The sequence below is a fragment of the Trachemys scripta genome, chromosome 7, assembly GCF_013100865.1.
Source record: "Trachemys scripta elegans isolate TJP31775 chromosome 7, CAS_Tse_1.0, whole genome shotgun sequence".
NCBI lineage: Eukaryota > Metazoa > Chordata > Testudines > Emydidae > Trachemys > Trachemys scripta.
The window spans coordinates 96,866,270-96,893,216 of NC_048304.1; the positions used below are offsets into that span (position 1 = coordinate 96,866,270).

General features: G+C 41.8%; 1 long non-coding RNA gene across 6 annotated transcripts in view; it reads right to left on the reverse strand.

The window, feature by feature from the left end:
• Positions 1-26,947, reverse strand: part of LOC117879945 — an 86,673-nt gene that overhangs the window by 32,641 nt on the left and 27,085 nt on the right. The gene's annotated exons all lie outside the window — the stretch shown is intronic.

Sequence of the window (26,947 nt, forward strand, 5' to 3'; positions counted from 1 at the left end):
ATCAAAGTTAAGATGAACAGAGAGATGCTATTGTACCTCTGTAGGCTTTTCATATATATATATATATATATATATATATATATATATATATGTTAGTGTTCCTCTAAAATGTTCAAACTCTTCATAAGGATTCTTTCATTCAGATCACCTTTCAGTTTTCAATTTATTTTATTAAAATCTCAATAAATCATCATATTGCCAACTTCTTTAACTGAAACTCATTAAAATATCAGAAGATAATTTATCAGTCACATCTCATATATTGCTTTTCATATATCAGTTTGTCATTTTTCTGCCTTCATTCTCCTTTTATAGAACCTAAGGAATTCTTATCTTAATTCAAATTTGTATTAATGAGGACATCGGTGTATATTTTAACTGTTTTAACTCATCCAAAAGCTTAAATTAACTAAGTTAAAATATGCCCTTTTTTTTTTTACCTTTTTTATTTGATGAATTAAAACATACTTTAAATCTTTTTAATAATCTTTGTTGTAATGGCAATGGTAGTAATTAAACACATCTGGTTGAATTTTTATATAAATATTTTTATGTATTGTATATTTTTGTGTGATAAACTCTTCATAAAAAGGGGTAAGCTTAAGCCTTTCCTACACTAGCAAAATTTTGCAAAAATGTTCCACAATCATAGAATCATAGTACTGGAAAGGACCTCAAGAGCTCTTCTAGTCCAGTCTCCTGCACACAAGGCAGGACTAAGTATTAGATCACCCCTGACAGGTGTTTGTCTAATCTCCAAGAACAGAGATTCTGCAACCTCCCTAGGCAATTTATTCCAGTGTTTTTAACAACCCTGACAGGAAGTTTTTCCTAATGTCCAACCTAAATAGCCCAGGCTGCAATTTAAGCCCATTGCTTTTTGTCCTATTCTCAGCGGTTAACGAGAACATTTTTTAACAACCCTTTATGTTCTAGAAAACTGTTATCATGTCCCCCTTCAGTCTTCTCTTGTCCAGACTAAACAAACCCAATTTTTTCAATCTTTCCTCATAGGTCATGTTTTCTAGACCTTCAATATTTTTTGTTGCTCTTCTCTCGACTTTCTCCAATTTGCCCACATCTTTCCAGAACTGGACACAGTACTCCAGTTGAGGCCTAATCAGAGCAGAGTAGAGAAGAATAATTCATTCTTGTGGATTGCTTACAACACTCCTGCTAATACATTCCAGAATGATGTTTGCTTTTTTTGCAACAGTGTTACACTGTTGACTCATATTTAGTTTGTGAGCCACTGTGACCCCCAGATCCCTTTCACAAGGGTGTGGTGAAGGTAAATATATTAAAGATTGTGAGGTTCTCAGATACATACAAAACCTAAGATTAGACAGATAAGCAGCTGCCAGTGGTTTAAGTACTGTGTCATCTAATCCTGCTCAGAATAGGTCTGACCAACTTGGTCCTTAAAATGCCATTGGCAGCTAGCAGTCTCTCCACATTAAGAGCCAGATTCTCATTTTCACTAAAGCTTCTTTATACCACTCTGGCAGTGTAAGTAGTAAATTAATCTGTGAGGTGGGAGTTTCCAGAGCCCAAATGTCTACACCACAACTGAACAGCCCCAGACTACTCGCCGAATCGGCGATCGATCTATCGGGGATCGATATATCGCGTCTCATCTAGATGCGATATATCGATCCCCAAATACACTCCCATCGATTCCGGAACGCCGCCAGGGCGAGCGGCGGTAGCGGAGTCGACGGGGGTGCTGCGGCTGTCGATTCCGCGCCGTGAGGACCCGAGGTAAGTCAAAATAAGATACGTCGACTTCAGCTACGCTATTCCCATAGCTTAAGTTGCGTTTCTTACATCAACACCCCCCCCCCGAAAAAACACCCCCCTGAGCACAGCAAGTTGCAGCACTGTAAAGCGCCAGTATAAACAGTGCCCCAGCGCTGGTAGCTACGCCCCTCATTGAGGTGGTATTTGAAGAGCACTGGGAGAGCTCTCTCCCAGTGCTGTGCCGCGACCATACAAGGCACATTAAAGTGCTGCTGCAGCAGCACTTTAGCATTGCCAGTGTAGACTAGCCCAGTCTGTTTCACCGCTTTCTCCTCTAACAAGAAACAGACCCACTGCAAAGCCCCCAAAATCTGCTCTGAAAGGACATTTGTCACCCTTTTCACTGAAAATCGGTTCTTGTCCATGGTCATTAGGTGTTTCCTCTGTCTCTATTGTCCACAGGCCTGTAAGAAAGACACATAATGGGCAAGGACCCCCTACTCTATCCTCTTTTGACCAAGAATCCAGATCAGAAGAGGTTGTAGATAGATAAGCTTCTTTTAACTACCTCTCCTTAGGGCCTGATTACAAAAACAGAAAACCATACTGGCACTGAGTGTCAGCAATGGCTGCTGTTGAAGTTGTTCTGAGCACATTTTGAGCTGGAAGCATGGGCAAGTACAATCATATTCAGCACCATTTTAGGCATTCAAGGAATAAATAATTGCAGGTCCAGAAAGAGAATCCAGTTTCTAAAAAATCTTGTCCTTGATTTAACTTCTTTCTTATACTTTATACCTTGCCTTGCTCATATTAGTGGTCCTTGTTTCTTAAGCTATATTTGACCTACTCAAAGATGTTCTAAGAGAAACAAGGGGACAGTTAACTGGTGCTTCTTGGGACATGAACCTCAATAACCAAGTTCAATTCCAGCAGATATCTTGGTTCCAGCAGATGAAATTAGCCTCTTTTAGAACAAAACATAAGATCATAAAAGTTTCTGCACTGGATCAGACAAATTGTAGTTCTATCTAGGCCAGTGTTTTCTTCCCAGCTAGCAGCCAATATAGAATTCTTCAGAAGATAATGAAAATGCTATAATTCCACCTAACTAATTTGTTCAGTGCTATTCAGGGGGAGGAAGGGCTGGAGCAGAGATTTTAAAGCCAACCACAGACTTATTTGTCTCAATGACCTCTTGCAGCAGTAAATGCCACCACATGATTATACTCTGGGGGGTAGGGAAGAATCCCTATATTTGTTAAAATGTCATGTGCTTTAATTTCATCTTGTCCTCTTAGTTTTCTATTTTAAGATAGGGTTAAAAGGAAGATACTAAGCAGTTCTTACTAAGCCCTTTATAATCTTCTCACCTCAATCAAATCCTTCTGATTCACCTTTCACACTAAATTATCCCAGTCTTTTCAATCACTCCATGTTCCTATGAATATCCTGCCACAGCACTAACCATTTTCTGTATCCTTCTCTGGGACCCTTTCAGTCTCAGCTCTATCTTTCTTGAGCAGCTGTTAGAAACCACTGGGATCATATTTGCTTGGGGAAATTGTTCATAAAGATGGAAATACAAATGACAGTGCTTCACAATGGGTCTCTCAGCATACTCGTGAGAATGACCAAGTAAGTGCAAAATCCTTTAATTTAAACCCAATGTGTTCTCCTCTTAATTTAAATGCTCTGTACCTGCTCTTCTTCTTTATAGGTTTTATGCAAGGTGGAATCTGTGAAAGTTTCAGATGACAAAACAACCCAAACTTGCAACCTGTTGTAAATATATTGCAGGTGCAGGAACCTATAGACACAGAGGCAAAGTATTTTTCACAGCAAATATTTTCCAATTTCATGGACATGCTGTGGGAAAATATTGCGAATTGCATGGTAATGATGTGGGCCTGCCAGGAGGGGGAGCCAGGATCAAAGAGAAGTAGCTACAGGAGGATGGCCCAGTGGGACAGATCAGGGAGGGAAAACCAAGAGCCCAGGGAAAGCCAATCCAATGGGAAGGAACGTGGGGAGGTGGTAACAAGGAATTGGTCCAGCAGGAAGTAGGGAAGGATGGGAGGAGATAGCCGCTCCAGCAGGAACAGGTGTTTCCAGGGGGGTTTGCAGGTCAGCCTTATTTTAACTAGACATAGCTGGAATTCATCCAAAGAGTGAAGATAAATGACAGCATTTTTGCACCATCCATATAAAATACCCAGCTTTAGTCACTGGTACGTGGAAGGTTCCTTCAAGTTTCATCAATCTAGTCCCTGTGAAGTTTGACACAAGAGACAGAATTCTTGAAACTAGATTTCCTTCACAAAAGAAAGTAGACAATGATCAAATAAAACATTTGACTCCTCTACTCGAGCTTAAGCCATGCTGTATCAATGAGTAAATATTAAAGAGCTCCCTTTCCTCTAAAGGAATTTAGTCCTTATTCATTTTCATTCCACAGTTCTGAGTTGTATATTTTGTGCAGAATTGCTTTGGTTTTGCCTTTCTCCTGCACGACTTTGGATTATGGCTGGATTTGATAAAAGCATCAGACACACATATACAACCAGAAGGCTGTTTGTAAAACTGCCGGTGGTGAACACAGCTTTCGTTCAGCTGATATTTCCATGCCCTCCACCGACATCCACTTTTTAGGACTTGTCTACAGACATAAATTGGATCGATTTAATTTTCCTGGCACAGTTAAAGCTCTACAACCCCCAACTGTGAGTACAGTTATATCAGTACAAAGATGCTTCAGAACAGTATAGCTATTCCCATACTGGAAGGGAAATAAGCGGTACCAGTATAAGGCAGCTTTATACCAGCATAACTGCATCCACATGAGGTGTTGTACTGGCATAACTATTTTGGGCAGGGGAAATTAACTATGTCAATGGTTTTCAAACTTTTTGAGCTGAGTCCCCGCCTTTGAGTTACAATGTTTGGTTGCACCCTCCTCCCCCGCACCCAGACAAAAATAGACACATGCAAAAGTATGCTTGACAGCCTACTCATAGACTTAACACAACTTTAATTAAATTACCTCAAATTAAATTAAATTACCTCATCATCTGGCTGCTTCTGCCTTGCAGGCAAGCTGCACTGTTAGGGCAGAGCCCTCCGGCCTCCGGTTTTCAAGGTGGGGAAAGATGTGTGCGATGGTCTCTGGAGGCGGAGCCTGCACTGGGCACGGAGGCTGCCAGGAGCAGAAATCGGACACTGACCCATGGCTGTGGGGGCTGCTGAGGTGAGTCGAGGCTGGAGGGGATGGTCTGAGCTGCCTGGCATTGTTGTTCACCCATTCAAATATTCCTTGGGGGGGGGGGGGTGCCCCACAATTTGAAAACCTCTGCACTATGTGATAGAGTCTATCCACCTTCTCTGCCCCCTATTGGGGCACCCTGACACTTCTCCTGCTGCTCAAGGAAAAGTCACTCAGACCACTACTAAAGAGATGGTCTTTCAGAGGCTGGAGGAGACACTGACCAGTCAGGAGCCAACAGGCATGTCTGTGTCTTTGCAGGGGCAGTGCAGGGTGAGGCTGGGTTAGAGGAAGAGCAGCTCAATGCCAGCCCAGAACCCCAGGGGCAGGTTAGGGCCTTGCCTGAAGTGCTGCAACTATGCACGTGCCTTTGAGTTTTGTCAGGATGTATGTGACTTTAAACACACACATTCTGAGATTTGTTAGCCATCCTGCTGCAAGGAGACAGCCATGACTTGGGGACTAAGGCAGGGAGTGCTTGGGGTGGCACAACTCCAGGGACAGCATTCCGGGAGGGGTTTTGGTTTTCTTTTGCTTGGGGTGGCAAAAAACCTAGAGCCGGCCCTGCTTGACTCCACAGGAACAGCCCCCCCGTGACATACTGGTACAAAAAAAATGTGGCTCTCCTTTCTAAAAGGGCATAGTAGATTGCAAACTGGAACCCATCCTTTTATAAAGGCCTCAGGAAATGCCCACAGATATGCTTTGCTGCCCTTTATCTCATTAACAACCAGTGATAACGGATGACAAAATTATCCTGCTCTAGAACTGGGTTAAAGTCATTTTTGCTCCGCTATTCATAGTTGTTCAGTGTTACAGAATCGGGATTAGCTTAAAAAGTTCCCTTTTTTCTTTCAGGATTGGATCACATTTCAATCCCTTTTCAGACTGATTCACAACGAGTGAACCATGCTCAGCAGTAGAGGTGAGGGTATATTTTCTTCTAGTATCTGTCAGCAAAACTGAAACTTCTGCTGACACAAATCTCTGGTCCAGAGGGAATCATTTTCTGCTTTCTTAAGAACTGTAGAAAAATAGAGTTAAATTCCCATTTAAGGGTCTGTGTAAAGTTTTGATATTGACAGAAAAAACAAACTGCAAAGTCAGCATAACTCAGATAAATGATCTTACAAGTAAAACCAATGGTCAAACATCTAAAAAAACATCCCACATGTTTTCATGTATAATATTGAGAAAGACTTTGAGTCAAATTAATCTCTACGTAACTCCATTGAAATTAATGCAGTCACGCCAGGGATGAATATGGTTCAATTTCTAGTGAAATTTGCAGCTCTCTGTTTCAGTCAAGGAGGAAGAGAAATCAGCTTCAGTAAGTATTCTGTCAGAAAATTTCTTTAAACAGATGATGCATGACCCTAGGAAAAAAAAATCTCGCAAAGTTTTGTAGAGAACTGAAGAAAAAACCCTTAAGAATAAAAATGTGTCAAACTCTCTGGACTTGTTATGTCTAAATCGCTTTCTTTAAGAGACAAGGTTTTATAAATGCCTTTTAGCTTAATTTTGTAGCTCCTAGATGACACCAAGTGGTTACTCAGGCCAATTACTCTATTTTTTCTGTGAACAATCATAAGATCCTCTCTAGTAAGCTATTCCAATATGTTAAAGGCATAATTTATTGCTTATGCAGCTTGTGTTCCTCTATTTTAAACTCAGTTTTGACTAAAGTGTCAGTTTCAATACTTTTTTGGAAGAACTTCCTCTCTCTACCCATTCCCTCCACCCAAAAAAAAAGTCACCTGAAGGACATAACATTTGCTTAGCTCCTTCCAAGTCTATTGTAGAATGTTGTCCTTAATGTATCTTTCATGTAGTTTTCAAAAACAACCTAAAACACAGGAGATTATTTTTGACCCTGTGGGACCCTGTCTTAACTTGATACAGATTAGCTCTTGTGGAAGGTCAGTATAAAGGCAGAGACACACACAATTTGATAAAGAAATTCAGTCAGACAAATCTTCTAGGCATGATTATATGTGAGGAACTGATGTAGCACTCTGGTTTATAGGAGTAATCTCCTTATGTAGTATAGCAAGCAAGCCTATGAAATGGAAAACTCTTTAGCACATTGCAGTTTTCTCTCTTCACTGTTGCTTGAAAGAGATAAAGGAAAATCATCACTACATAAAGTATTTATTAAGCAGTATGTTTCCATGATCTTACCCAAGTATTGTATATGCATGCAGCTGTGTGTTTAATGGTGAGGAAGATCATCACCAACAACAAAACAAAAAAATGCTCCACTTAGAACCCAAGATGGATGTAAGGTTATATGTACACATTAAGGAAATCTAATGCTCTGAAAACAATCTCTCACTTCTGGAATTCATCTATAGTTTTCTTTGAACTGCATTGGTTTATTGAACACTATACTAATTTGAAGAATTAGACTTAGCTCTTCAAATTTTCATTGGCAGGAGAGAAATATTTCTCTGATACTAACATACATTAAAAGAGTCTTGTTGGCACATAATTGAGATTACAGCAGCTAAAAGAACTCCCATACCATGGATTTTATAGGCAATAAGGCAGCAGTGGCTCTTACTGAAGAAGACAAGAAGAAAGTTGAACTGAAGCATGATCTTGGAAAAAGAGTTACAGAAATGTGATAGCTAGCTTGGAAATGTTTAAATGGCTGGACAGGAAAAACATGACAACTAGCTTTCATCTTTAGAAATAGTCAAATTTATTGAAGTTTATATTTCTCAAAATTATATGGAAGTAAGATTTCTCTTCCAAGTACTCTCCATTTATCTCCAAATACAAAACAGAAAAAATTACAATCTGGAGATGAATTTTGGGACAACTCAGGAAAGCATTACTACTGTTTGCCAGATCTCATTTGTGTGCCAATTCTCCACTAATTTACACACTTTGCAATCTCATTGATTGCAGCTCCCCGCCCCCCCCCCACACACATACAATGACAGTGAAGAGTATAGACCTATATGATTCCACCTCTCTCTAATTCTGTATTATTAATCACAGTAAAGCTTCTTAGAGTAAAAAGAAGCAATGTCATATACCTGTATTAATTTTTTCAGGCTTTCTGGCAAAGATTTTCAAACCCAATGCTAGGCTCCTAAATCCATATTTACGAATCTAAATAGCCTATTTTTCAAAAAATGCTGAACACCGACCTGCTCTCATTGATTTTTTAAAATGTTGCCCTTGACCTAGATCCTTAATGTTAATAGATTCTACAACATCAGTATGGAAAATAATATGGGTCATGGCCCTTCCAGTAGTATCCATACCTTCCCTTGCTTCCCCAAGGTAATGTCCATATAAGTGCATTGGATGCTAAATGTAAACCTCTTTCCCCCGTCCCCAGCCTAAATATCCTACAAAAGGTTAAGCAGCCTGAAGATGCCTCATAAAACTTAATAACAGGATTGCTTCCAAGCTCTGCCTTGGTAGCAGATTCTACCCTGTATGCTTGTCAAATAATACCTTCAATAGAATAATCAGATAACATAAAGCTGTCACTCTCTATCAAGAACTGCACTAAGATATCTTGTCATGTTTTGATTTGAAAGCTCTGATCAGCTCTTAAAAAGATGTTTACATTGGCTATGAAGCTTGCAAAGGCACATTTGTGGCTAATTCCTCGAGAAGTTTGGTAAAGCCCGAAGCATGATACTCTTCTAGATTCTCTGAGGAACTAGGCTGCCCTTCAAAGGTTGATAATCACCCTCATGCCCCAAGCGATTTTTCTAACAAGACAGTCACCTTGGTTTTCCTGAGCTCTGGGGTTTCAGCACTGAACTTGATTCAGAATGACAAGGACCCTGGAATTAATGAATGTCGTCTAGATGGTAGGCATGAAACCCTGCTTCATTTAAATCTGTTATATTAACAGTATTAAGGAGACACATGAAAATTGTATTTATATCCCAATTTGTTGTAATGTTTTCAATCCAACCACTTCTTCACATAGGAGGTAGTGTTAGAATTATTTAGATGACATATTATTTGGCATTAATCGGGGATGAATTTAGCTCAGGGTCTTAAAATAATTAAAGATATACAATACAGCTAGGCTGACCAGATAGCAGTTGTGAAAAACTGGGACACTTTTTTTTTCGGGATGGGAGAGGGAGTATAGTTTTGTATATAAGACAAAGCCTCTAATATCAGGATGGTCCTGATAATATTGGGACATCTGGTCACCCTAATAACAGCACAATTCTCCATATGACATGTTAGAGTGTTACAATATTAACAATCTGAGAATTAATTACAAGTGAAAAGTCTGAGCTGGGTCCCACTGAAATCCAGAGCAAAACCCCAGTGCTTTCAATAGGAACAGTATTAAGGATTTTACACTGGTCATTACTTCCTTTCAGAATAAGGAAATACCCTAATAACAGGCAATTGTGAACTATGGTGGGCACCTTATTCCTTTGAAGGAAGTCAAGTCATAGCTAATGTCTCAATCCTGTAAGGTTCCACGTACCTCCAATGAATAAATCCACTGATTCCTTTCATTCCAAAGTATCCTAGTTCTTGTCTCATTCTTGGTGGCTCTACCACCTTCCTTGCTTTCATCATTGCCAGTGCAGCTCTCCTTTGACAGTCTATTGGCTCTTCCTTCATTATCTTCAGAATAGCTTTGTCCTTCTATTCTTGGGGCAAGCTACTGGGTGAATTGCACAATTCCAGGGTGTGATTGTCTGTCTTCATGATGCATGAGTGAGACATCAGCCCTTTTTTAATGAACTGGAAGTAAAAAACGAAAAATGAAGCGCAGCCTGGAGGCACCTGACCAGTAGTAACATAGGGCAGGAAGATGAAGGCAAAGGAAGTGCATCCAAAGCAGTGTGTACAGTAACTCCTCACTTAAAGTCATCCCGGTTAACATTGTTTCGTTGTTACGTTGCTGATCAATTAGGAAACATGCTCATTTAAAGTTGTGCAATGCTCCCTTCTAACATCGTTTGGCAGCCGCCTGCTTTGACCACTGCTTGCAGGAAGAGCAGCCCGTTACAGCTAGCTGGTGCAGGCTTGGAACCAGGGTGGACCGACAGCCCCCCATCAGCTCCCCGCTCCCCTAAGTTCCCTGTGCTGCAGCCGCCCAGCAGGCTATCAATCGGAAGTTCAGCTGTCCCTCTCCCCACTGCCATGTGCTGCTCCTGCCCTCTGCCTGGGAGCTGCTCCAGAGACTCCAGCTTGCTGTTCAGGGGTAGAAACGGAGGCTTATGTCAGGGTGTTGCCCTCCCCCTGCTCCTGCACCCTGCTTACCCCTTCTCCATATAGAGCAGGGAGGGGACACAGATGGAGAAAGACAGAGAGAGCTTGGGGCAGCAGCTGCTGTCTCAACTTCCCAATCCACTTAAAAAGACAATGCCCTTAAGAGTGGGTCAGCTTACTTAAAGGGGCAGTGTCCATCTCTCTCTCCCACATACAAGGTGTGTGTCTGTCTCTATCTGCTATGCTGTCTCCCCTCCCTCATGTTCGTGCTGCCTTGTGTGAGTGGCTACATTAACAACAACGTGTTAACCCTTGAGGGCTCAGCCAAGTGCTAGTTCATCATTTAGCAGCAAGGCATTCCCTGGGAAATATTCCTCCTTCTTCCACCCTCTAACTTCACCACCTCAACCAAGCTTCACAATCATCATTGCTGTGAACAGTATTAAATTGTTTGTTTAAAACGTATACCGTGTGTATATCTATATAATATATATTTTTTGGTCTGGTGAAAAAAATTTCCTTGGAACCGAAATCCCCTTATTTACATTAATTCTTATGGGGAAATTGGATTCGCTTAACATCGTTTCGCTTAATGTCACATTTTTCAGGAACATAACTACAATGTTAAGCGAGGAGTTACTGTACATTAAATGTGTACATTGGACACTAATATCCCCAAAATTATAATAATAACACTGTCACCCAGAAAACCTGAACAACAAAGAGTCTTGATATTTAAATGCTGCTGTCTTAAGAATGGTCCCATGTTAGCAATTTCATTGTATGACGATATAAATAAAATAATAATGAAAAATAAATATATTACAAAACAGAATAAAGGTAGAATGGAGCAAACAATACATTCCTACTTTGAGCTGGCTTTCATCCGCAGCATTACTGTAGAAAAGCATCCCTTCCACACTGGTGCTCTGGCTACAGAACTTCGTATGTGCAGTCAGTGTTGCAATTCCTCTAGTACTTTTTAGTCTTAAATCTCAGAAAGCATATCCTAATAGGATAGTACAATAATCCTATGTCCTTCTTAACAGTATTGTATACAAACACAGTGGCCTTCTATTCCACCTTTGGCTTGGTGTATTTAACCTGAGCTATGCTATGTAGTGTGTACTTAAAGAAATACTGTAAAATCTTTCATTGTGCCATCTTATGACATTTTACTGTTGACAAAACAAACAAAAAAATTTTTGTATTGTTGTGCTTGCAAACTCCACATGAGTGGTTCTGAAGAACATTGGAGACCAGAAATTAAATACAGCAGCATGAATAAAAAAAATAATCTTACTATTAAAATCACATTGTATTCATGGCAAATAAACATTTTGTCCTCCTCCAAATCACACAGCAAAATGTACTTTTTTCATGATACATTTCAATGATACTTCAGCAAAGAAAGCCATATGGTTTTGCTTGCTTGTTTGTTTTAAGAGTGTACTATATTAAGGCTGACTTCTGCTGGGTGTTTATGAGTCAGAAATAGATCATCTAAAATAGCCGTGATCCTGTCACTGTATCTGCCTAGGCAGACCCTTGTAGCTATATCAGTATTATCAACCCCAAGGGCTGGAAAATTATGACTCCAGGCCCCCTAGAATCATAAGATTTAAAAATACTTCTTGGGTTCTTTTTAATAGCCCTTTGGCTTTTGAAGCATTTGTAAACTTTCCTCTGCAATGAAGAGGGTTAAAATTTTCCTTTTTTTATTTTTATTTTAAATGAAAGCTGAGATTCTCACACAAGTACAGGAGCTGGAGTTCTAAGAAAAGTACCAAATATCATGAGAGTTGGCAACACTGTAATGGATTCATCTGAATGTAAGCTCTGTGGGGGAGAGGGTCACGTCTCTCTGATCCGTTCTGCACTGACTTCACCGTAGATAATCAAACATAAAATATCTGGCTCACATCGCCTCCTCTACTTCAGTGAGTGGATGCAAATGTCCCTTTCTGCCCCATCCTGTCCCCATGGCACCCTCCCCTTCATCACTGCACCAGGCACAAGCCTCTCTGCAAGGTTTTTGGTGGTGGGGAGAGGTAGAAAGGGGAAGTGGCTGAATTCCACCCCACTGTCCCAGAGCACACTGATTATCTGAATAGATGCCTTAGCTCAGTTAACAGCAGGAAGGCTCCTTCTGGAACTTTGCTCCCCAGTGGAGCTCAGCAAAGCCCCCTATTCAGCCAGATGTGCCATAGTCATCCATACCAGGTTGGGAAGCCTGATCTTTCATTAGTTAATCACACAGCTTTCCAATTTCAACTTTTGTACAACGAATTTGCACAGAAGCTGCTACAAGCTATTTCGCAAGGGGATGAGCCATGAAGAATAAGCCCTTCTATGTCTACACTTGATGAACTCAGCTTGCAGACTTTACCTTGTAAGCTCAATATCCTTTGTCTATTAATGTCACACTGCAGATTAAATGTATACTGCCTCCTAACATCTACTGGGCTTCACTATTAACAGTTACTGTACACATCTGCCAAAATAAATATAAATAAATAAAATAAACAAATTAATGGAGATATCCTGTCTCTTAGAGCTGGAAGGGACCTTGAAAGGTCATCGAGTCCAGCCCCCTGCCTTCACTAGCAGGACCAAGTACTGATTTTGCCCCAGATCCCTAAGTGGCCCCCTCAAGGAAATTTCACCATTGGGAAATTCAAACCACCCCATGTACAGAAGCCAAAGGAGCTGCTGAATCAGAGTGTAGTGTTCTAAAATGGAGTCACTACACTAAAATCTCTTCCCAAATTCCAAAGGGATTTGCCCCCCACGCCTTTGCTTGAGCACCAGAAACACTAAGAAAGAGGGAGTGTGATCTGAGTACCAAAGAGCACATCTCAGTGCCTTCTTTTTCTTGAACATCTGGAAGGGCCCTCCATGAGCAGTCAAAAAGAAGAAATATATTAGAGAGACTCAAAATGGGAATAATACTTGCTTATAGTCCCCATATGGGAAACTAAACAAAATTTTAGTTGATATCAAATAATGTTACAAATATTTGGGGGATATTAAAATCATATTTTAAATATTACAAAATAAAAACCTTTATAATACTTAAAATATAAATGACTATTATTGAAAAAATTTCTATGGAACCATGTATTTTGTACAATACATCAATAGTATGATATTTACATATTAACCTAATGTAAAAATATATTATACAGATATGTTTTTCCAGCATATTAAGACAATTATTGGATAAAATCCGTGCTAAAAATTACAAAGTTAACATTCCTTCAATTATATATGAACATACATCTTATAAAATAAGATTTTTATAATGAGATTAAACATACATTATGTAATTTTTATAAAAAGGCTATTTAGTGTTTAAAACATATATCATCATGTTGAAATGCTGGTTGTTCCAACAGCTCCTCCTCCATAAAGGTGGAATCTCATATGGTACCTTTTTTATTCTGCCAGGAGTATTAGGGATGTTTCCCATAATCTTGGTATAAATAATTAAAAAGCGTGTGGGGAGGAGAAGAGTTACTTTATCCTGTTAGATACTATTGTGACAGGTTGGGTTACAGAAACCCCCTTGAGACTGCCACCTGATGTGCTGAGACTACCTCTGAGCCCATTTTCCCTGCCAGCTTGGGACTTCAGTACCCTCTCGTTGAGCCAGACACACTAGCCTGCTGCAAACACAGATCTAGGTCTTAACCACATCCCCCAAAGCTGCAGACTTAACTGAAAATGGCTTAGAAAGTGCTCCTGCCTCTAGCACCCATATACCCAGTTCCCAATGGGATCCAAGCCCCAAATAGATCCATTTTACTCTGTATAAAGCTTATATAGGGTAAACTCATAAATTGTCCACCCTCTATAATACTGATAGAGAGATATGCACAGCTGTTTACTCCCCCAGGTATTAGTCACTAACTCTGGGTTCAATAATAAGCAAAAAGTGATTTTATTAAGTATAAAAAGTATTAAGTGGTTCCAAGTGATAACAGACAGAACAAAGTAAATTACCAAGCAAAATAAAACAAAAACACGCAAGTCTAAGCCTAATACAGTAGGAAACTAAATGCAGGTAAATCTCACCCTCAGAGATGTTCCAGTAAGCTTTGTTCACAGACTAGACTCCTTCCTAGTCTGGGCCGAATCTTTTCCCCTGGTACAGTCCTTGTTCCAGCTCAGGTGGTAGATAGGGTATTTTTCATGACTGCAGCCTTCTTTGTTCTGTTCCACCCCCTTATATAGCTTTGGCACAAGGTGGGAATCTTTTGTCTCTCTGGGTCCCTACCCCTCCCTCTAAATGGAAAAGCACCAGGTTTAAGATAGATTCCAGTACCAGGTGACATGGTCACAATACCTGTGAGACCCCAGGCCTTCATTCTTCCTGGCCTGACTTACAGGAAGTCTTGCAAGTAAACAGAGCCATTTACAACCAATTGTCCTAGTTGATGGGAACCATCAAGATTCCAAACCACCATTAATGGCCCACACTTTGCATAATTACAATAGGATCTCAGAGGTATATTTCATATTTCTAGTTTCAGATACAAGAATGATACATTTATACAAATAGGATGACCACACTCAGTAGATTATAAGATGTGTAATGATGCCTTACAAGAGACCTTTTGCATGAAGCATATTCCAGTTACATTATATTCACATTCACTAGCATATGTTCATAAAATCGGATGGAGTGCAATGTCACACCAGTCAACTGCTTGCACCACCAATGAATTTCCCTACTGTGTCTTCCCCTGGACACTCCTGGAACACCTTATTTTGAATGACCACACCCCTTTTCCACCTACACTCTCACTTATCTGATGTATAATTAAAGGGTTTGCTACACAGTTTTTAAAATACTGTTTTAATTTAAAAACTAACACATTTACAATGTTAAGCTTTACGGAGATATGCACCTTCCTACTGGTGTATCTGCATCTAGGCTTTGGAGATGTTGTACCATTGTAACTATATTTCTAACTATGTTTCTAAACTGATTAAAGCAGAATAACTCTCAAGACTAATAACAAGGTGTATGTCTTGGTAAAGCTTATTCCTGTAAATGTGGGAGTTTACAGTCAAAGTGGTACAAAAAACTGTGTGTAGGTTGGCCCGAAGAGGACTGATGCTCCTTTTGTACTACTAATGAATTCCAAATTGATGAAAGTTAGATTCCTTTGAGACTTACAGCCAGTTTCTAACTTGCATACTGTGCGAATGTTTCTTTAAAAATGTATCAGGAAGAGAGTAGGCAGAAGCACTGCTGTGAAGTAGAGAGAAATGCAGAGTAGCTTTAGGGGTAATATTGTTTTCCTTATTTTAATGAAGTTCCTTCTTCAGTGTTAGAAGAAAGCAACTCTTTGCCACATGGCACGTCACTGAGGAATTCAGCCCAATTTAATGTCTTAGGGTGCTTGGGAGGAATTGTTGTAACAATTAAGAACCACAAAAATCCCTTCATATGTTTACATTTTAGTCAGATTGAGCCCATTTCTGTCTGGTGATTAAGGTTAATTATTTCAAAGAGAGAAAATTAATGTGATGAGAATTCTGTCTGACTAGTGGAACTTTCATTGAACTGTTAACATTTGAGTGAAAATATTGCCTCTGACACAATATTATTACGCTTGTAGCAAAGTTGCTGCCCCAATACATCCCCTTGTGGTCACATGTGCACCCACACACTTACACACACTGTCCGTCAGCCTACTCCTGCCACAACCTTCCAGCCAGGCTGCTTTACAGAGTCCTTTACCAGAGTCCTAATGTAATGTGTACATAAGCAAACCTTCAGCCTGGCTGGACTCAGCTGACAGCCATCTCACACAGGCATGCCTCTGCTGCTCTAGACTGTCCTTGCTAGCCATAGCCATGCTTTCATCAACCCCACCACTCCTCCCCTCACTCAGGGGTTCAGGCTGGCTACTGCTCCTCGGGGTCCCTGTCTCTAGTCAGGCTTCCTGCTCACTCCTGCAGAAGCCTGTTTGCACTCTCTCATTCTCAACCTTCTTTCAGGTTGCTTGCCAGAGAGAGGGAACTTTCCTATGGGTCTCCCCCCTCCAATTGGGCTCACCCAACTCTTTATGAGAAAACAAACAAACAAACAAAAACAGCTTCCTCTCCTGCCTTCCCCTCCAGCTGGGCTTTATCTTTAATTAGGCCTGGCCGACCCTCCAGGTACACCCAGTCTGGTTCATGGGCTTCTCAGGCTCATCTTAACCTTTTCACAGCATGTGGGGGGTAAACCCCATTCCAAAGCTGTTTGTTTAATTTTTAAGAGGCTTATAAAAAATGGGGGGTGTATACAGCTGAAGTTATAATAAGGAAAAGAGGAGACTCCAAGGCCCAAAATGCATGGATATTTTGTTTTGTTTTGTTGTTTTTTTGCCATCTAAGGGGTACACAGATTTGTTTATATATATAAAGACAGAAAACAATAAACATATGCCAAGTACAATGTATTAGACATTCTATTTGATGGGGAAATGAGCAGACAAGTGATTTGACTGTGATAGAGAGAGCTTCTTTCTTAACTGCCTTGCAGGTTGTGTAGTCATTTACACCAATTGAAAGTGTGTGTAATGTGCTACCAAAGCAGAATGGTTTCGTTCTGCACCTGCTTGCAATCTGCAAATGACTACACAAGGTGCAAACCAGTGGAGAATTAGGACTCAAGTCTTGGTATTAAGATTACAAAGATTACAATTTCACAGGACAATTGGCACATGAAAAACAATCCATGATGAAGGTGACCTAAACTGATTCCTAAGCGAACAATTGTAACACTAAGTGTGGAAACATATGGAAATCTTTGAAGCCATTTGTGGCGAGGCCATGTGTTTATACACAGAAAAGCAGAAGGAACTCTGCAATCTGACTGTTGAGGTGTTCCTGTTACAGTGGGAAAAGATGCAAGAAAGAGAAGCCTCAAGTAAGAAAATGAACTTGCTCTTTCACAGCGAAATCTGGGGAGTTTCTCTTCTACCTTGTTCTGTGATAATATTATTATTATTTACATTGCAGTCCTCAGAGACCCAGACAGGACTAGGACCCTATTATGCTAGTGCTGTTCAAGCATATAGGAAGACAAGCCCAAACCCCAAAAGGTAACCATATAAACTGAAACAAGGCACCATAGGCAAGCATGATAAACAATGGACAGGAATGCAGGAAGGAGGGCAAAGATGGTAGCAGTAAGATCAAATGGTTGCACAGGCTAGCTAGAAACACAAGTTGATGCTTCCAAATTTGAGCCATTATTTACTGGTAAAAAGAAATTAACAATATCAGCTGTCTCCAGTTGCTGATTTCTTGTATCCGTCACAAAAAAAGTGCATCTTAAAGAGGGATTTGAAGGAGAAGAATTAGGTATATGAGGGTTGTTCCATACACAAAGGGAAATGTGTAGGAAAGCACAGAGGCTTTTGAGAGAGAAGTGGACATTCAAGACTGGCATCAATGGCAGTGAAAAGGGGCGAGGAGAAGCAGTATAACATAATAAGAGACAAGACTGGGAGAAGTAGTAGTGTGAAGGACTTTAAAAGGTAGGACAAAAAAGCTTGAGTTGGCTATTGTTGAAGAGGATCCAGAGGAAGGATTCAAATAAGAATGTAATGTGGCCAGAATGACGAGCGAAGATGACATTAGCAGCTGCTTTATGTATGAACTGAAGGGACTGAGATGGGTGTTGGGGAGGCCAGAGAGCAGGAGATAGCAGGAGTCCAGATCTAAGTTCCCTGTAAGCTGCGTGGCCATGCAGAGGCCTATTAAGCACTGCACAGACACTCAGGGAACCCACCCAGCCAGGAACTGCCACAGCCAGGGGAGGGGACACCCCTCCCCTAGCTCCAACCCAGCCTGGCCTCCAACCTGCCAGAGCCGGGAGAAAGGTGCCCTTCCTCTGGCCTCAACTCAGCCCCAGACCTGATGGGGGAGGGAGCGGCCTGAACCCAGCCCTGGTCCAGACCTGCCACAGCTGGGGAGACCCTCTCCCAGCCCAACTCAGCTCCAGACCTGCCATGGCTGAGTGTGGGGCAGCCCCAACTAAGCCCTGGCCCGGACACGCCGCAGCTGGGGGAGGGGCGTCTATCCCGCAGCCCCAGAGCTGCCATGGTGGGGAGAGAGCTGGGGGGAGTCCTCTCTCCCTGCCATAGCCCCAGGGCATCCTGCACCCCAAACCCCTCATTCCTGGCCCCACCCCAGCGCCTGCACCCCCAGCTGGAGCCCTCACCCCCTGCACTCCAATCCTCTGCCCAGCCCTGAGCCACCTCCGAACACCTACATTCCGAACCCCTCAACCCCACTCTCATCCCATGAATTTTGTTATGTGCACCAATTGGAGGTAGTGTGTCACACATTACCTCCATATTGGTGCACATTACAAAATTCATTCGCACTTGTGTGGGAGAAATCAGAGGGAACACTGGTCAAGATGTGAGATAAGAACCCTATGAGTGCTCCTTTGGGAGTCTGATAGTGCGCTTTTTGTGTGCCCACACTCCTGTTAAGTCATTGGGAAGTTGGGGTGTGCCGGCATGTAGGATTGGCTTCCTATTGCTTTTGTGTGTGTCTAGGGGAGGTTCCGGAAGGAGGAGACACGATTATATTGTTAGTCAATGATCAGTCAATCAAGGGCTCATCTCTGCACACATGGGAAAATATAAAAGAGGAGCATATTTAAAATGCATTTCTTTCCCTTAAGATATACTTTATTTTCTTATATCTGTATTCGACATCCAACAGGCAAGAGATTTCTATTTAATTCAACATTCATAACTTGCTGCAGTGAAAGAGCTGTGTCTTCCACCTCTATATAGAAATAATGTGTGTTTTTATATTATCTGGAAGGTTGTCTTAGAAACTGGATACCTAATATGAGTGTATTGGTGTATGTTGTCAGCTGTCCAGAAAAAAAAAAAAAGCACTTATTTCCAATTTCCATCCTGAAAAAATGAATGTCAGTATCATCAGGGCTGGCTCATTTTCCCTTCATTTTCATCAGCTGAGGGCTATGCCAAGGTATCATGGGAGACACTTTCTACACTGAAGGAAGAGGTTTTTTTCCATCACTAGTTATTCCACCTATTTGAGAAGTGAGCTGCATCTACATCAGGGGTCGGGTCAACCTAACTTTGGTGCACAGGGCATGACATTTTTCACAGCCCTGAGTGATGTACCTAGGTCAGTCTAATTTTTAGGTGTAGACCAGGCCTCAGTGAAATGAAATCTAGAATCTAAAGAACTAAGATCTAGACCTGAAATCCTGCATAAACATGGGAAGTAGAGGTGCAGGAGGTGCTGTAGGGGGTGCTGCAGCACCCCCAGGTTTTGTGCCCGGAATCCCAGCTGCTGGCCCTGAGCCCCTGCTGCCCAGGGTCCCGGCCACCAGCCCCGCATCCGGGGTCTCCGCTGCTGGCCTGGGGTCCTGCTTGGCCATTAGCCCCGGGGGCTCTGCTGCCGACCCCAGGGTTCCAGCCGTTGGCCCCAAACCCCTGCCACTTGGGGTCCCGGCCACCGGCCCCACAGCCGGAGTCTCTGCTGCTGTCCCGGGATCCTGCTCAGCTGTCAGCCCTGGGGGCTCTGCTACCAGCCCCAAGGTCCCACCCAGCTGACAGCCCTACGCCTGGGGGCTCCGCTGGCAGCACAATGCCTGGGGCTTTGCACCCACCCCCAGCTGTGGCCTCAGCCTCTGCCACCTTACCCCTGTCCACATCCCCCCCTCCTGGAGCCACGGCCCTGCTCCTGGCCCCAGCTAGGGGGGGGTGAGGAACATAGACAGAGGTAAGAGGGGTGCAGCTCAGCACCCCCACTCCAAAAATTGTTCCAGCGCCACTGAAATCCTGGCCCCACTGAAGTCAAAGGGGATTTTGCTACTGATTTCAATTAAGCCAGAATTTTACCCTCAATCTAGCCGAGGGAGTCATTGTACCCCAGTGTGAAAACTTTCAGGACTCACTTCATGCATCAGGTTAGCCCCATCTCCTGTGCTCCCATACTCACAGAGCAGGAGCACTGGGGGGAACAAGTCAGCCCCCTCCTCATGGATGATGCAGAACCTGCATCCCCCTGTGCACACCATTCACAATTTCTCACATAGCATCCCTGAACCAACTGGCTTTATACTGAACTCTATTCGGGGCTGAGAGTATATCACAGCCTAACCCCATGTGTGAGAGTATGGGACTGCAGGATCCGGCCCATGGTATATGAACAGGAAGTGGGGTGGCAGCTGGAGAATATGATTTTCCAGAAAACTTCATAATGCTATTTGGATTGGCCAAGATCCCTGCCTTGGAAAGGTGAGAAAATGTGCAATATAATGCTCAGACTGGGCTCTCTCGCTCTCTCTCTGAACTTCCCTGAAAAAGTAAAAGCATGAAAGACTTTGCACAGCAGATATTACAGTGAAACGCATAGGTTGAGACTCAGTTATATCTAGACATAGCCAAAACAGTCTTCTGCCCAGCTGTAAAGAATGACAAAGAATCCAGTACTGGCCGACAGTCAAGGTGAATAGGAGTGGGAGTACTACTGGCTGTGTCTCAGACACTCAGCCTGTTATGGAGTAAGATGGGTGCCTGTGAGCTAATGCCTCTATGCAACAATCTATATAATCCATATAGGGACCTGTATGTGCACCACTCCCGTTCCAATTTCATATCATTCTGCTTCAGAAGCTGATTTACTAGGGAGAGAGCCCTCAGCAAACTTTGCTCAAGCATGTTAAGAAACCAGTTTTTCTTCTCACTGTTCGCTGGCTGCTCTAGTTCATGCAGGTAACCCACACACCTGCTGGGTGTGGTGCTCTATCCCATCCAGTGGCACAGAGACCATTTCAAGAGAGATTAATGAACCTTACTCTACAGTCTTTGCTAATGGCCATGTGGCTTTTAGCTCATGCAGTAAGGGCTCATGCATCTAACTCCAGAGTTCCCCGGTTCGATCTTGCCAGCTGACAAGCGGGGTCTGTCGGTGTTACCAGCGGCGGCTCCAGGCACCAGTGCAGCAAGCGCATACCTGGAGCGGCAAGCCGCAGGGGGCAGCCTGCCGGTCACTGTGAGGGTGGCATGCCTGCGGGAGGTCTGCATAGGGGTCACCTATAGGTCATCTCGATTATCGCTTCAAAGTTTTTTCTTCTGCTGCTACTGATAGCTCATCTCAATTGATTGGCCTCTTACAATTGGTATGCGTACATCCACCTTTTCATGTTCTCTGTATGTATAAATATCTTCTTTCTGTGTGTTCCACTCTAAGCATCTGAAGAAGTGGGCTGTAGCCCACGAAAACTTATGCTGAAATAAATTTGTTAGTCTCTAAGGTGCCACAAGTACTCCTGTTCTTTTTGCGGATACAGACTAACACGGCTGCTACTTTGTAAAAAAAACATAGAGCCGCCCCGGGTGTTACATGGGCACAATCCAAACTGTCCCAATTTTGTCTATTTTTCATCAGGACCAGTGCTACCAGGGAGCAAAGGGGACATTTGCCCTCCCAAATGATTTTCAAGGGACCCCAGATTGTCAGAAAGGAAAAATATATACAAAGTTATCCAACTTTAAGCAGTGGAACAGCAGCAGATTAGAGTCTTCATCCTTTAGAAATTATAAATCACAGCAAAATACTGACAGTAGCCAAATTTTGTTATTTTAAACTCTTAAAATCCAAGCTTTTCCAGGGATCTAACTAGCCCCTGAACTCAGTTTCTTTCTTTATTAAATAGTGACATCCAGGAGCCCCAAAATACCTGCTTACTCCCCTAGAACCAGCCCGGTTTTTAATTCTTCCATTGTCTTTAATTAAGTTCTCCTTAGGCTTGTAGGAGTAGAAGCAATCTTTTTCCTGGTTTTTAAGCAAACAAAAACTGAAGTTTGCTGAGCAGGCAGATTTTCCTGAGCTCTCACAGCTTTAATTTTAACACTGAAAGGCTAATCAAGTTGCATTTTGAAAATCTGTGAAATGTTACTTCCTGCTGCTAGGTTCAGGGCTGGTAATTACTGACTGCTTTTTTAGGAGGGATATCTTGTCAGTGCTTAGCCTTCTTATCTAAAATTGGCAAGATGCCTTTTTACTCGAAAAATGCCCTCTCAAAGGCTTGCTTTGCTGCACTTTCATTTTTCTTAAGGTCATTTTGTTGGCATCAAAGCAGATTCATTGGATGAGTTCAGATCTTTTCCATGAAGTTTAGTTAGGCTCTGGAAATGTACACAAGGCATTGGAAGCAAAATAACTATTTTTTTTTTAAATTGATTAGCTTCATGTTCTGAAGATATGATATTAAAGTAGCCAAATTTCATAAAGTGTAAAATTAACTTGTAATGTATTTCAGGGAACATGATCCATTGTAATCTAGAGCTTCAGTACCAAATAAAATGCAATATTCAGATAGGATGGTGATTTAGGCAGTTCAAACTAATAGATCCCTCTAGGGAGAAACTAAAATAATATTGCCAGGAAGTATTTGCTTTTTGGTTTTTGGAAACAAAAACAAACCAGCCGCTTATCCCCACACTCTGCTCTATTTGGTTATTGGAATTCTCAAAAAAGGACAGTTAGTTATTCTGAAGTGTGGCTCTATTAGTGCCTACATACAACAGTGAATGGTGCTACATAAAAACCATCAACAGATTCAAAAGAAAAGTACAATAGAAGTGACAATTCAAACAAATATGTCATCATTTATTCACAGATAACATGTTATCGCCTCCCTTCCACCTTAGCAACTTGACTTCAGTAGCATTCCAAGCCAGGCATGGACATTTGCCCAGGTAGAATAAGTTGAACTATCAGGATATTAACTTGCAAATTAAAGGTACAGCTGTGTAGTCTGGAATCTAGCCTGGGACTTTTAAACTGTGTTCCACAGAGCACAGAGCTATGTGTGTCACAATAGGAACATTCCATTCTTGCTGTATGTTCCATTCTATGCATCCGATGGAGTGGGCTGCAGCCCATGAAAGCTTATGCTCAAATAAATTTGTTAGTCTCTAAGGTGCCACAAGTACTCCTGTTCTTTTTAATAGGAAACTTCTCCTTCCTCCACCTCCTGCTAGTTGTAGCTCAATCAAAGACTCTTTCTTAGGCTTCCTGAAGATTTCTAGACCAACTCATTAAAAACAAAACTTAAATTCCAAACAGAACAGAGAGGAATTTAACCAAGCAGCTGCACTCATCTTATTAAACCAGTTTTATTTTCAGTTTGTGTCCTTAAAGCAGTCCTAATATTAATTTTTTGTGTAACTGAGCTTTATAGTTACTGCAAGGCTGTTGTAAGATTGCAAGTGTGTGTGGGGAGCCAGCTCTTTAAGACATGGTCTAAAAGCCTGAGAATCCCATGGGTCCCACAGCATGGGGCTGGGGGATTTCAAAGGGAAGGGAGTTGAAAAGCTGTGCATTACCAATAAGAACAGCCTCTAGCTTTCAGCTTTCATCTTCTCAAGCGTAAACCTATGGGAGCACACCCACATATCACAGAGGAATCTCTGGAGAGAATGCCCCACATCCTTTTAACTTCTGACTTCCACTCAGCTGCTACTTGGAGAAGACGGAAAACTACTGGTGCAGGACTGAGTATTTTTATTATTTCAGTACCAAAGATTTAGCATGCAATGTTTGTTCTTTTTTTGCAGATTCTGAATTCACTTGAGCAAAGAACAGTAGTTGAATTAACCCACACACTGAACATTTAGTGTAGCATCAGCAGACTATTTTCCAGGAGGACTAGTTAGCAGTGTATTGCTCACTTTTTACATCAGTGCATCTATCTCAAAGCTCACTTATACAGCTATTCACACTATGGAATTCTGACAGCAGAGGGCCTGTAGTTCATTACTCTCAGCTTCTTCTAGAAGAACTTTGGCTCAAATCCTACACAAAGTTCTGCCTGGTTACTATGAGGGTCACTCATTCTTCCACACACACTGGGTGGTCAAGTGAGGGGAGAGAGAAGGGTAGAGTCTAGATCTGTGGCATGTTGGCTACATTATTTGAAGCTTGATTCTTCTGCCTCCTTTATTCATGTTGAGTAAAACCTTTCACTGGGGCTTTTTATGGAGTAAGGTACTACTCAAATGTGAGCAAGGGGAAGAGAATCTGGCTCCTAATCCCTTTGTGCCTCAGTTACCCCATCTATACAGTAAGGATTACAATGATCTGATCATCTCCCACTCCCACATCGTTGGGGATGCTTGAGATCTGTGCATAAAAGAGTGTTATCTACGTGCCAATCATTATTACCGCAAAAGGAAAAGTGCTTGGAGTGGTTGTTACAATATGAGAACATGTGAGACACCTAAGTGAAGTGTTGAATAGTGGACACTGTGGGCTCAAGGAGTTCTAGAGCAAAAAAGTGGTTTTTTTTAAATAAATCAAGATGTTAATTTAGGTCCAGTACCCTGTTGGCCTCTTTGAAGCTGCCAAGGTCCAAAACCACATCAACACAGTTTCCCCAATACAGAAGGATGTAGATTAAACCAAAAATGTAGGTCTTTGCCCTTTCTGATAAGGGGATAACATACCTCTTGTCTTTATAGAGGAGGAGGAGGAGGAGGAGGAGTTTGGGAGGATCCAGAGTTTGTATGTTTGTTTTTATAGGGATATTCCATTAAAAAATAAGGAAAAGTGAGCAGAAGAGCTCAAGAAACAAAACAAAAATGAGATGAGCATGGGGCCGAGCTCTTAGAGTGCTAACTGCTGAAAGGTGGAAATACTAAAAATAAAAAAATAGTAATAATGAATCAGTAAATTATATAAAGCACATTTCTAACGATATTAATTGTAACTTCCAGTAGTGACTGGGAATGTTTTGGAGGTTGTGTGTATAGGTGGTATTAGTTACATTTGTGTTACTGTAACATTACAATGCCTATCACCACCTTAACCACACTTGTGTTATGCCTTTTCCCCTACCCTCTCTGTGTTTTCCTTTAGCATGTGACACTCATATCTGTGTTAGGGAAGCAGGGAACCAGGGCCACAAACCAGATCCAGTACAATTACACGAGACCTCTGCTGTGGATTGGTGGACACATTATGCCCCCTTTAGCAGTACAACCCATTTTATGCCACTGGATGTTTGCAATAGCAGACACCTTTGACATTTTATTTCCCTTAACAGCAGTTACGCAGCATGACTACTGATTAATAAACATGTACAAATACCAGTTTCCCTGCAATCACATCTGATGTTGCCTCATCTCATGATTTCAGGCTTCCCTTCCCTCCAGTATACTCTTTTCCACAATTACCACATTTACCATTTCTTTGCAGCAGAAATTACCTTCACAGTTCTCTTGCATTGACATCATTTGATGTTTACAGGTTTGTCCTGACTCCTTCAGATGTGTTAATTTATATGCTGTTCATTAAGAATCCAGAGCAGTGTAATTTCTCTCCCCCTCATAATATTTACCTTTATCTCTTTTATATCCACTAGTCCAGCTCCTGACTTGTGTGATCTGATACTGATAAAGGCCAGTCATTTAAAACAATAGGCAGATGGTGATCTAACCCTCTGGCCTTTCACATTTTATTCAGGCCAGTCACAAAAACAATCTGAATATTCTTCGAGAGGCTCCTCAGGGCTCTAAACAGAGTTCCTAATGGCCTTTTGTTTCAGCCTGTATCCCATTAAATATCTGTGAACATTTTTTAAAATCGTTTCCTCTTCTCCCCCCAATGAAGAAGAAATGCACTTGATGATTACTTCATGCTCAACCCAGCCACATAATTAGTATGATGAGTAAATACCAAATTCTAGGTGAAAGAGAGGAAACTACTATTAAAAATTTAACCATATTTATCAGGATGAGTTTGACAACTTCTCAAACTCCAAATCAATGGAAAGTCTTTACTAATGCCCAGAGACCAGCAATGAGACAAGATCATTCACTTTTCCTCCTACTCAGCACAGTGATCTTACTTAAACACACAGACATACACCCCTATAGTGGGTGACTATAATCAATCAAGTATCAGAGGGGTAGCCATGTTAGACTGAATCTGTAAAAAGCAACAGAGGGTCCTGGGGCACCTTTGAGACTAACAGAAGTACTGGGAGCATAAGCTTTCGTGGGTAAGAACCTCACTTCTTCAGATGCCTTTGCATCTGAAGAAGTGAGGTTCTTACCCACGAAAGCTTATGCTCCCAGTACTTCTGTTAGTCTCAAAGGTGCCCCAGGACCCTCTGTTGCTTTTTATAATCAATCAGTTCTCCCTGGAGGTAAGTTCAAATATTGGCATCTTGGCATGGATATTCCCAGAGGGTAAGAGATAATATATGGGAAAGGAGGCAGGGGAGCTGAGAGAAATAGTCTCTGAAAGGAGTGTGTGACTGAAAGATGGTGTCTCTCTGGAAGAATCTCAAAGCTTATTTTGGTGGGGGTGGGGAGGAACCCAAACTGTTCATCCCTTATGGTCTTGATTAAGCAAGAATGGAACGGACTTCTAAATAAACTACTAAATCTCAGTCTGCACAATAATGCCTCCTTCCACTGAACTGGAGGATTCTGACCTGGTTAACTTCATTTGTATAGCCCTGTTGCAGTGGACAGCAAGTGCACCTATCCCACTCCCTCCTGCAAGCTGTCTTAAGCACTCGTGTTTATTTCCTACCTAATGTGGAATGATGATGTCTTGTCATGAAGGCACGGAGTAGGATTTTGGAGATCGGAGTTTAATTATCCGCTCTGCCCCAAAGTTCCTGAGAGACGTTGGGCAATCAATCTCCTCTGTGCTCCACCT